The sequence below is a fragment of the Ranitomeya imitator genome, chromosome 1 (assembly GCF_032444005.1).
Source record: "Ranitomeya imitator isolate aRanImi1 chromosome 1, aRanImi1.pri, whole genome shotgun sequence".
In the NCBI taxonomy this organism is placed as follows: Eukaryota; Metazoa; Chordata; class Amphibia; order Anura; family Dendrobatidae; genus Ranitomeya; species Ranitomeya imitator.
The window spans coordinates 389,825,301-389,838,678 of record NC_091282.1 but is presented as its reverse complement, the minus strand read 5'-3'; positions in this window follow the sequence as shown (position 1 = coordinate 389,838,678).

The following is a 13,378-nucleotide window of genomic DNA, read 5'->3' as shown; positions in this document are numbered from 1 at the left end:
ATTCCATGAGTTAGCATTATCTGTGGCATTATTAGCGACAGTGTCAGAACAGTTAGTCCAAGCAAATAACTCCTCAGGCGGAACGGGAATAGCCAAAAAGGGGATACTTGTGGCTGACACTGGTGAATGTGTGCAAATCCAGCAATCTGCCAGAGACTGGGAATTATCCAACAAATCTCTTAGTAATCTTTCATGATATTGTACAAACTTATTATTCAAGGATATTGGGGAATTTAGGCTGTCCCATGCGGTTACCAATAGTAATATGGAAAATGTGAAAAACCAAAACATTATGTTCCCTTATTTGCTACTAGTCTGTTTGACCAGCTTGCAGTGCGATGCGTGGATCCACGTCAGCCTTCCTTCCAGTTTCACTGACGTAGGGGTGATGAGGAGGACTTGGTAGGGAACGTCATGCAAGGGTTCTAGTCCATGTTTTCTGACATGCCTTTTCATGACCACAAAATCACCAGGCTTCAAGATGTGACAAGTGTCGGTTTCTGCTGAATCTGGAAGGGAAGAAAAAACTAGAGCATGGGTGTTAGCAAGATTTTTACTAAGCTGAATAATATATTGAACAGTACGGTCAATTTCCTCTGATAACTGCTGAAGTTGGAAATTTGCAACTGGGGGCCTGGTACCAAAAAATATCTCATATGGGGACAGGCCATGTTTTGCAATAGGGGTAGTACGAATGTGGTACAGTACAATGGGTTGGAGCTCTGGCCATGGAGCCGTAGTCTCCTGCATCATTTTGGTCAATTGTCCCTTCAGTGTGCCGTTCAGCCTCTCAACTTTCCCACTGGATTGTGGATGGTACGGAGTATGGAGGGCTACCGTGGATCCAAGCATTGTCAGAACCTCCTGATACACATGAGAAGAAAAAGCCAGACTTAGTCACTTTCGATGACTTCTGGAACACCATATTTGCATATGACTTCCATCACCAGTTTCTTTGCTGTGGTCTTTGCAGTCATGTTGGTAACAGGGAATGCTTCTGGCCAATTGAAGAACATGTCGGTCGATAACCACCAGACAATATTCATACCTTCCAGACTTAGGCAACGTGATGGGGTCTACCTGGAGCCTTTGGAAAGGATAGTCAGGCTTAGCAAGGTGCTTGCGGGGTACACGTTGAAGTTGACCGAGATTGTAGGTCTGACAGATATTACATGCATGGTTGAGTGCTGTCAGGACTGTAGAAATACCTGTAGCCCAGTAGAATTTTTGTACCAGGGCAAGGGCCTGGTTTTTTTCCTCGATGTGTGGGCCCATGTGCCCACGTGGCAATAACAGGGTACATCCTCTTAGGGAGACACACAAGTTGGTCATTTTTCCAGAGACCATTGTCCATACATGCTCCATCAGCTTCCCACTGCTTTACCTCTTCCTTTGGAGACATTCTCTGCTTCGTCAGTAGGCGGTCTCGTGGGGTCCGGCAGAAAACCTCAGTTTGGCGTAGATCATCAGGTTCCAGTACAGTCAGTGTTTCTTGTAACTGTTTACACTGAGAGCATGTGGTCACCATAGTTGGTATGGTTAGTTCAACAGGCAGAAGAGCAGGGGCTTTTGCTTGCATATCCTCAAAGGCATTACCAACAGTCTGTGGATTGTTCCTAGGACCGTGCGCCTTGACCTTGATAATGGCTACCTGGGTAGGTAATTTGATTGAGTCCATGAGGGATTTAACAGCTTCAGCATTTTTCACTGGAGTTCCGGCAGTAGTAATAAACCCTCGATTAGCCCATAGGGCTCTGAAATCATGAGCAATACCAAATGCATACTGTGAGTCCGTATATATATTAGCCCGCCTGTCTTTGGCCAAAGTACATGCAGTAGACAGAGCCCGAAGTTCTGCTTCTTATGCTGACTGTGAGGGTGGGAGTGCAGCTGCATGCACTACAGTGTCTTCCGTAGTAACAGCTTATCCGGTGTGGAATCTGCCAAATTCATCAGCATATCTTGAACCTTCCGTGTATAACACCAGATCAGGATCTGGAAGTGGATTTCCACTGACATTTGGCGGAGTAGCTGTTTCTTCAGTCAAATGTTGGGAACAGTCATGTTGGAGATAATCATCATCACTGCCATCCTTCTTGGGGACTGGCAGTAAAGTAGCTGGGTTGATTGTAGTACAGCGATGCAATTTGACGTACTCAGGCAAAAGGAGTGAACACTGCAGCTGCAAATGTCATTGTTCAGTCAGATGTCTTGGCTGTTGGAGTATCAGTATTGCCGTGATATCATGTGGGGCAAAAATGTGCATCTCATATCCAAGAATTATGTCTGCAGTCTTGTCAAGCAACGAGTGAGTGGTGTGAAATGCCCTCATGCAATTTGGTGATACTCGAGCCACGGGGTCAAGGCGGGCCGAATAATAGCCCACTGGTCGTTGCAAATTGCCATGTGATTGTGTAAGTACCCCTGCAGCGTGTCCTTCATTCTCAGACACATACAAATAGAACGGTCGAGTATAGTACGGGATGTCCAAGGCAGGCACCGAAGGAATAAGCCGCATTAATTCAGAGAAGGCACGATAGAGGCTTTCCATACAAACAGGTGATCTTTCCTTATAGTTCATTATACCGTCTTTTAAGGCATCATAAAGGGGTTGCATTATGCGGGATGCATCCGGTATCCACTGACGACAATAAGTACATAGTCCAAGAAAACGCTGGAGTTCAGTCTCATCTTTTGGGAAAGGAAGGGAGCTGACAGCTACAGTATTTTTCTTTCTTCTGTGAGGTGTCTGGCACCCTGAAGGAGACAGTGACCCAAAAATGTCACTTGACCAAGGCAAAATTGAAGTTTCGAGGCCGAAACCTGACAGTTCAGATCTGACAGATACTTGATGAGGCTAACAGTGGCAGCAAAGGCTTCCTGCTCTGTTCGTGCACACAACAAAAGATCATCCACATACTGGAGCAGCGTGACATAGGGGTGTTCTAACTGCCAAGGTAAAAGACACTCGCTCATATTTTTTGCAAACTGATTGGGACCGTTTTGGGCCCCTTGTTGCATAACTGTCCATGTCAATTGTCGTCCCAGATAAGTGAATGCAAACAGAAACTGGCAATCTGGGTGTAATGGAATGGTGAAGAAGGCATTGACAAGGTCGATGACTGTGAACCAAGCAGCATCCTGAGGTATCTGGGACAAAAGAGTATGTGGATTAGGCACCACCGGAGTTTCTAGAACAGTAACTGCATTAACTGCCCGTAGATCTTGTAACAGCCGGTACACAGGGGGTTGGCCAGGTGGGGTCTTTTTCTTAACGGGAAACAAGGGCGTGTTACATGGGGAAACACAGGGTACAAGGGCACCATTATCGAGTAACATTTGTATTTGCCCCTTGAGGCCCTGCTCATGATCATGTTTCAAAGGGTACTGATGGACTTTGGGAAAAGGGGCACCAGGTTTGAGAAACACTTTTACTGGTTCTACAGGCATTTTCCCTATATCATCTGGCCCTTTTGACCAAAGTTTAGGTGGTATCTCTGAGAGATATGGGGTGAGTCGCTGGTCTTCAGTCATGATTGGGGGTGGATCTGGGCCTATCAGGGCCATCATAACCGTAGTAAGGGCATGTAGGATACAGATCTTCTTACTATCTTTATCTGCATATGGGTTATATAATGTGAGGACCATCTGAACATCATCTTGGAATTGTATTCTGGAGCGGAACTGTGATAATAAATCTGCCCCCAGTAAATTTACTGGACATGTGGGAGAGATTACGAACTGAGCAGTAACTTCAGGGAAAGGTCCCACAGGGATGGGTTTTGTAAGAGTATGTTTATTGGGTCTGCCATCTACTCTAATTAAAACAAGCTCTTGGTCTGAGAATTGAATAGGGATATCCATAGGTACATCTGATGACCTGATTATAGAGTTGGCCGGCCCAGTGTCTACCATGAACTTAACAAGGGTGGTGTCCCCAACAGGAAGCGTGACAGATGAGCATGCCCCAGGTTTGGTGGAGGACATTGTGATGACAGACCCTGGTTGGCCACCCCTTCAGTATGGGCGATTATCAGGATTTTGAGCCTGCCTGTAATTGGGGTATCCTCTGGGATTCCCAGTATTCAGGTTTTGACTGGAAAGGGGAACTTGAGGGTAGCATCTGTCAGCAGGGGTATGACAATCTCTTTGAAAGTGACCGGGTCAGCCACAGAGCCAGCACTGCAAGTGAGAACTGGTGCGGCGGGACTGGGGAGCGGGATTCCCAGACATAGGGTTAAAAGGGATATTGGAGTAGGGGACTGAATTCGTATAAGGTGGGAGGGCTGGAACTAGAGTTTGCTGCTGGGCAGGACACTGATAAGGAACCAGTTGCGTGCTTGTAGCTGGGGTGGGGGCTGGAATTGGAGCAGGAATCACTGCAGCTACAGTATTAACCTTTGATTTCCCTGTTGATACAGAACGTGCTAAATTCTTCTGAAAAATTTTAATTACTTTTAATGCATCATCCGGAGTGGAATTCTCGATGTCAGGTCCAACCGACATTATTTCCTTTTTCTATTCAGATTTAAGGCCGGACATCAAAGCTGCCACAAAATGGTGTGAATTGGCTTTATTATACAGTGAAAACCCCAAATCTTTAAACACTACCATAAGATGCCCATAGAACTTCTAGGCAGTCTCCCCCTTGTCCTGTGTGACATCTGTGAGGGAGGTTGCTTTGTCCGCTAGTTTATCTTGTGCCCAAACTTTTAAAGCATTACAGAAATCAACATCACTCTCATAGTTTTCCCCGTCCAGGTTCGCATTAAACATTATGCCACCCTCAATAATTGGAAAATACCCCTCCCTAGTCTTCACTTGGAGTAAGTGTAACAGATCTCTCCAAGGAGTGAAACAAATCTCTCAATTCGGTGCTTTGTCTATAGAAGGCTATGGGGGAGGTTTCGGGATCGGGTAACTGGTTACAAAGGGTGTCTATCTGGGATGGAGAAAAGGGGGTGTACTTTGGCCTGTCAGGAGTAGCTTTCACATCATCTTCTTTAAACTCTGATATTACTGACTCGGGGGCGGGAGGAGGTGGCGGTAGTACGGGCACAAGAGGCATCTGCAGCGGAAGGGGGGCAGGAGGCTCTGTTACAGTTAGAGATTGTATTAACATAGTAACATAGTAACATAGTTAGTAAGGCCGAAAAAAGACATTTGTCCATCCAGTTCAGCCTATATTCCATCATAATAAATACCCAGATCTACGTCCTTCTACAGAACCTAATAATTGTATGATACAATATTGTTCTGCTCCAGGAAGACATCCAGGCCTCTCTTGAACCCCTCGACTGAGTTCGCCATCACCACCTCCTCAGGCAAGCAATTCCAGATTCTCACTGCCCTAACAGTAAAGAATCCTCTTCTATGTTGGTGGAAAAACCTTCTCTCCTCCAGACGCAAAGAATGCCCCCTTGTGCCCGTCACCTTCCTTGGTATAAACAGATCCTCAGCGAGATATTTGTATTGTCCCCTTATATACTTATACATGGTTATTAGATCGCCCCTCAGTCGTCTTTTTTCTAGACTAAATAATCCTAATTTCGCTAATCTATCTGGGTATTGTAGTTCTCCCATCCCCTTTATTAATTTTGTTGCCCTCCTTTGTACTCTCTCTAGTTCCATTATATCCTTCCTGAGCACCGGTGCCCAAAACTGGACACAGTACTCCATGTGCGGTCTAACTAGGGATTTGTACAGAGGCAGTATAATGCTCTCATCATGTGTATCCAGACCTCTTTTAATGCACCCCATGATCCTGTTTGCCTTGGCAGCTGCTGCCTGGCACTGGCTGCTCCAGGTAAGTTTATCATTAACTAGGATCCCCAAGTCCTTCTCCCTGTCAGATTTACCCAGTGGTTTCCCGTTCAGTGTGTAATGGTGACATTGATTCCTTCTTCCCATGTGTATAACCTTACATTTATCATTGTTAAACCTCATCTGCCACCTTTCAGCCCAAGTTTCCAACTTATCCAGATCCATCTGTAGCAGAATACTATCTTCTCTTGTATTAACTGCTTTACATAGTTTTGTATCATCTGCAAATATCGATATTTTACTGTGTAAACCTTCTACCAGATCATTAATGAATATGTTGAAGAGAACAGGTCCCAATACTGACCCCTGCGGTACCCCACTGGTCACAGCGACCCAGTTAGAGACTATACCATTTATAACCACCCTCTGCTTTCTATCACTAAGCCAGTTACTAACCCATTTACACACATTTTCCCCCAGACCAAGCATTCTCATTTTGTGTACCAACCTCTTGTGCGGCACGGTATCAAACGCTTTGGAAAAATCGAGATATACCACGTCCAATGACTCACCGTGGTCCAGTCTATAGCTTACCTCTTCATAAAAACTGATTAGATTGGTTTGACAGGAGCGATTTCTCATAAACCCATGCTGATATGGAGTTAAACAGTTATTCTCATTGAGATAATCCAGAATAACATCCCTCAGAAACCCTTCAAATATTTTACCAACAATAGAGGTTAGACTTACTGGCCTATAATTTCCAGGTTCACTTTTAGAGCCCTTTTTGAATATTGGCACCACATTTGCTATGCGCCAGTCCTGCGGAACAGACCCTGTCGCTATAGAGTCACTAAAAATAAGAAATAATGGTTTATCTATTACATTACTTAGTTCTCTTAGTACTCGTGGGTGTATGCCATCCGGACCCGGAGATTTATCTATTTTAATCTTATTTAGCCGGTTTCGCACCTCTTCTTGGGTTAGATTGGTGACCCTTAATATAGGGTTTTCATTGTTTCTTGGGATTTCACCTAGCATTTCATTTTCCACCGTGAATACCGTGGAGAAGATGGTGTTTAATATGTTAGCTTTTTCCTCGTCATCTACAACCATTCTTTCCTCACTATTTTTTAAGGGGCCTACATTTTCAGTTTTTATTCTTTTACTATTGATATAGTTGAAGAACAGTTTGGGATTAGTTTTACTCTCCTTAGCAATGTGCTTCTCTGTTTCCTTTTTGGCAGCTTTAATTAGTTTTTTAGATAAAGTATTTTTCTCCCTATAGTTTTTTAGAGCTTCAATGGTGCCATCCTGCTTTAGTAGTGCAAATGCTTTCTTTTTACTGTTAATTGCCTGTCTTACTTCTTTGTTTAGCCACATTGGGTTTTTCCTATTTCTAGTCCTTTTATTCCCACAAGGTATAAACCGCTTACACTGCCTATTTAGGATGTTCTTAAACATTTCCCATTTATTATCTGTATTCTCATTTCTGAGGATATTGTCCCAGTCTACCAGATTAAGGGCATCTCTAAGCTGTTCAAACTTTGCCTTCCTAAAGTTCAATGTTTTTGTGACTCCCTGACAAGTCCCCCTAGTGAAAGACAGGTGAAACTGCACAATATTGTGGTCGCTATTTCCTAAATGCCCAACCACCTGCAGATTTGTTATTCTGTCAGGTCTATTAGATAGTATTAGGTCTAAAAGTGCTGCTCCTCTGGTTGGATTCTGCACCAATTGTGAAAGATAATTTTTCTTGGTTATTAGCAGAAACCTGTTGCCTTTATGGGTTTCACAGGTTTCTGTTTCCCAGTTAATATCCGGGTAGTTAAAGTCCCCCATAACCAGGACCTCATTATGGGTTGCAGCTTCATCTATCTGCTTTAGAAGTAGACTTTCCATGGTTTCTGTTATATTTGGGGGTTTGTAACAGACCCCAATGAGAATTTTGTTACCATTTTTCCCTCCATGAATTTCAACCCATATGGACTCGACATCCTCATTCCCTTCACTAATATCCTCCCTTAAAGTGGACTTTAGACAAGACTTTACATAGAGACAAACCCCTCCTCCTCTCCGATTTTTACGATCCTTTCTAAACAGACTGTAACCCTGTAAGTTAACTGCCCAGTCATAGCTTTCATCTAACCATGTCTCGGTTATTCCCACTATGTCAAAGTTACCTGTAGATATTTCTGCTTCTAGTTCTTCCATCTTGTTTGTCAGGCTTCTGGCGTTTGCGAGCATGCAGTTTAGAGGATTTTGTTTTGTTCCAATCTCCTCACTGTGGATTGTTTTAGAAATGTTCTTACCTCCCTTCTGAGTATGTTTTCCTGGGTCGTCTTTGTTCGAGTCTAATGTTTTTCTTCCCGTCCCCTCTTCTTCTAGTTTAACGCCCTCCTGATGAGTGTAGCGAGTCTTCTGGCGAATGTGTGTTTCCCAGGTTTGTTGAGGTGTAGTCCGTCTCTGGCGAGGAGTCCATCATACCAGTAATTCACACCGTGGTCCAGGAATCCAAATCCTTGTTGTCTGCACCATCGTCTTAGCCAGTTGTTCGCATCAAGGATCCTGTTCCATCTCCTGGTGCCATGCCCGTCTACTGGAAGGATAGAAGAAAAAACTACCTGTGCATCCAGTTCCTTTACTTTCTTCCCCAACTCTTCAAAGTCCTTGCAGATTGTCGGTAGGTCCTTCCTTGCCGTGTCATTGGTGCCAACATGTATCAGAAGAAATGGGTGGACGTCCTTGGAGCTGAAGAGCTTTGGTATCCTATCGGTCACATCCTTGATCATCGCACCTGGAAGGCAGCATACTTCTCTTGCAGTTATGTCCGGTCTGCAGATGGCTGCTTCGGTGCCTCTCAGTATTGAGTCTCCCACCACCACCACTCTTCGTTGCTTCTTGGCTGTACTTTTTGCTGTCACTTGTTGCTGTGTGCCCTTTTCTTTTTTGCTTGCTGGTATTGCTTCATTCTTAGGTGTGCCATCTTCATCCTCTACAAAGATTTGATATCGGCAATATTGCCTGATGGGCTGTTAGGCGGCTGTCAAGGACAAATCAGATCTCCTCCAATTTTATGGGGTTTTCCTGTATACACTGCTCTATTGCTGATACTATGACCATGGCGGCAACCTTCCTGGAATATTGAAAGATACCGGCAGAGATTAATAGGATGGCAATTGTATGTTGAGGCATCATACAGGGGGGACAGAGGAGGCATACAGGATTGCATTCTGGACAGCCACGGTAAGTAATTGTTGAGATCTTGGGATATTGGTAGGATCATATAGTGGTCCCCCTGCATGTATTACATATTGACACGGCAGCTGTCCTGCTCTGGTCGCTGCGACCTGTCCTGTTTCTAACTGGCCATACGTTTGTATATATGAATTAGATTCTTCCTGTATCATAAGTCCGCCTTTCTGTGAAATTGTTGCGGCCAGTCCTCCAGCATGGTGGAGGTGATTATTTGCAACATTTACTATGGCCTCTATGTGCTGCTTCGTAAGATCCGCTGTCCCTATCCTAAAGAGCACATCATGACGGTGGGGTCCAGGAATAACATTGGAATACATTTCTTGGAAATCTTCTGTCTCCTCTGTATATCCCATCTCTGAGTGGGTTACTAAAGTAGGAGGGGGTGGATACTCATAACAGCTAGCAATAGTAGGCATAGCAGGGACTGGTGCTGGCGGTGGCTGATAATAAGTGCCGTCATAGTTTAGCAAGGGAAAGGTGGGGGCTACAACTTCAGGTCTTCTTGCTTCACAATTGTAACAGACCTGTCTCCACTGAGAATTAGTAACTCTGCATACATCACAAATCCATCCGGCAGGATCATAGGGTGGAGGCGCACTGAGTTTTGGCAACACAGGATATATTGGTGCTTTGGGGTTAAGGGGTACGGAGCTTACAGTTGGGAGAAGAGGTTTGATTTCCTGGGAAGGGACCATATCATCTAGCAGGGAGACCCCCTGTTCCAGATCATCATTTTTATCCCCTTCCCGACCTTTGACGCAGCGTATGCGTCATGAAAACCTGTGCCAATCCGACCTGTGACGCAGCATATGCGTCATGGCCGGATTGGGCTCCTGCAGGCCGGGTGAAAGGGTTAACTGTAATTTCACCCGGCCTGCAGGGACAGGGGGAGTTGTACTTTAGCCCAGGGGGGGTGGCTTCACCCCCCCCCCCCCCCCCGTGGCTACGATCGCTCTGATTGGCTGTTGAAAGTGACGTTTCACTTTCACTTTCAATCAGAGCGATAGTAATATTTCACCAATGAAAATTGGTGAAATATTGCAATCCAGCCATGGCCAATGCTGCAATAGCATCAGCCATGGCTGGAGATTGTGATCTGACCCCCCCCACCGCCACCGATCTCCTCCCCTCTGGTCCTCAGCTGTCATATGGTGTCCTCTGCACCCCTCCGTCCTCCTGTCCACTCCCCCCACTGTCCGCTCCACCCCCCGCTGTCCGATTACCCCCCCTCATACTTACCGACCTGTGTCCCTCCCGGTGTCCGTCCGTCTGTTCTATGGGCGCCGCCATCTTCCAAAATGGCGGGCGCATGCGTAGTTCGCCCGCCGAATCTGCCGGCCGGCAGATTCGTTACAGGTACATTTTTATCGCTGTGATAGGTTCTATCACAGCGATCAAAATAAAAAAAATAATAAATAAACCCCCCCATAGGTAGGGACAATAATAAAATACAAAAAATATATTTATTTTTGTTTTTCTGTTAGGGGTAGGGTTGCACTTAGGGTTAGGGTTACACTTAGGGTTGCACTTAGGGTTAGGGTTGCACTTAGGGTTAGGGTTGCACTTAGGGTTGCACTTAGGGTTAGGGTTGCACTTAGGATTAGGGTTGCATTTAGGGTTGCACTTAGGGTTAGGGTTGTACTTAGGGTTGCACTTAGGGTTAGGGTTGCACTTAGGGTTAGGGTTGCACTTAGGGTTGCACTTAGGGTTGCACTTAGGGCTAGTGTTGCACTTAGTGCTAGGGTTGCACTTAGGGCTAGGGTTGCACTTAGGGTTGCACTTAGGGTTAGGGTTGCACTTAGGGTTAGTGTTGCACTTAGGGATATCATTGCACTTAGGGTTGCACTTAGGGTTGGGGTTGCACTTAGGGTTAGTGTTGCACTTAGGGCTAGGGTTGCACTTAGGGATATCATTGCACTTAGGGTTGAACTTAGTGTTGGGGTTGCACTTAGGGTTAGTGTTGCACTTAGGGCTAGGGTTGCACTTAGGGTTAGGGTTGCACTTAGGGATATCGTTGCACTTAGGGTTGCACTTAGGGTTGGGGTTGCACTTACGGTTAGTGTTGCACTTAGGGCTAGGGTTGCACTTAGGGTTAGGGTTGCACTTAGGGATATCATTGCACTCAGGGATATCATTGCACTTAGGTTCTCAGTTTAACTTCACATACTATTGGAATTGGTTTCTAGCCCAATATAATCTCATTAATGATGAGGGCCTATATCTTATGAGGAGCTAGTGACAATCCGACTGGACTGGCAAGGCTTTGCTTCACTGGTACTAGTGAAAGATGCCTCTCAGGATTGTAAGCAAGTGTTACGCCATGCCAGCGGCTATGTGCGCCACATTCTTTCACTCCCCTTGCCTCCCTGGGTCCGTGTAGACAGAAGGTGTCTGTAAAAACTGCGCCAAACTGACATTTCATATACCCAACAGGTGCAGAACATCACTTTGGTGAAAGTGGGTAGACTATACCGCATGTTCCATCCAACGCAATAGGGAGGTCAGGCAAGGCTGCAACGTGCAGTTCTTGACACTGATCATAAAAATTTTGAGTCTTTGGAATCTGCTAAATGACTTACTCCTAGAAAGGCAAGGTGGTCTTTGTTTTACACCAGGTCTGACTTTTTTGTGACTTATCTTCCGGGGGTTAAAAAGTCAAATCTGATGCATTGTCCTCTAGTTTTCTGGAGGGAGGTAGCGGTGGCGAGCCTATTCCCATTTTGCAGAGAGGAGTCGTCATTTCTGCAGTATGTTTGGACCTGGAAAAAGAGGTAATAGAAGCCCACGGGTATGCCTGCCACTAGTCTTCTAGGTAAACTGTTCAGTTGAACCTCTGACATAGATTCTTAAGTGAACATCATGAGTCAGTTCTTGCAATCCTGGTAGTAAAATTACAATTGAGCTACTCTTTCGTCGTTTTTGGTGGTCAAGGTTACACCAGGATGTTTGGATTAATGTCTCGTCTTGCAATATTTGTGCTCACTCAAACTCCCCATAACCTGCAACCTTTGACAATTCTTTGTAGACCATGTACTCACCTGTTGGTGGATTTTTATCACAGATCTGCTCGTGCCTGTAACTAAAATGGTAATATTAGTGATTGTGGATAGACTTAGCAAAATGTCTCATTTCATTGTGTTACCTGCACATCCGAATGCTAAAACTTTAGCACCAGTTTTCATTAAAGAGATTGTGAAACTTGATTGGCTCCTCTCTGATTCTGTTTCTGATCATGGGACCCAATTTACATCAAAGTTTTGGAAGGCATTTTCTGCTTGTTTAGGAATTCATCTTGCATGTTCATCCACCTTTCAAACACAGTCTAATGGAAAAACTGGTGAATCAGAATCTTGAGACTTATCTTAAGTGTTTTGTATCTGAAAATCAGGAGGATTGGGGTTCTTATTTACCCTTAGCTGAGTTTGCAGTAAATAACCATTGTGATGTATCTACAGACAAGTCCCTGTTCTTCGTGCTTATGGTTTTCATCCTCAATTCGGCACCTTTAATGGAAATTGTTCTTCAGGAGTTCTTGGGAAGGAGCAGATTTATTTGTCTATAACCTCTGTGTGGTGGGGGTTTCTTAATAATTTGATGATGATGGATTCCAAATATAAGAATATGGCTGAATAGAAGCTCTTTTCAAGTCCGGACCAGTGTGCTGAGTTTGTGTGGTTTTCCACTAAGAACAATAAATTAAAAGTTTCTTCATGGAAATTCAGTCCCTGCTTAACTCTTAATGAGGAGGAGTACACTGACCCCAGATGCACCCAACTGTGCAGGATTCAGAGAAGTCCCTATGCTGAGGCCCAAAATGCAATAAAGCAGATGATGGGAATGGTCACAATCTATATGTAATGAATAATAGAAGTTACTGGGATTTAGAGATCCACTAGGGTGCTGTATGAAGTGAAACACACTGGGAAAATCTGTGTTTAGTTCAGTTCTCCAGGTTTAGAAGCAGAATATGTTGTGACATAATCTACCACATTCCCACTTATTCCTAGTGTGTCTGTTTCTACTGCTGTTAATTGCCATTATTGGAACTTGCCTTAAAAAATGTGCCTCTGCGATAATCAGATTTGCAGCCACCAAGATTTTGTACCACCATCTGCTGTGATTAATCTACTAGTGTTTACCTTGCTTTTCTGGTCCATTGCATATTTTTCCAGTGCTGGCTAAGTGTGGTTAATAATTTTTTTGAACTGTTAGCAGCAACACCGCAGACACTGCCTGTCACATTTGGCCTCCTTTGCCTCTGGCAAGTATACTAGCGGGGAGGAAGCAGAAAGCATAATGGAATATGTCATCACTCATCACCTATCTCAGCAGGACTATGTAGCCTTTGACAATCATC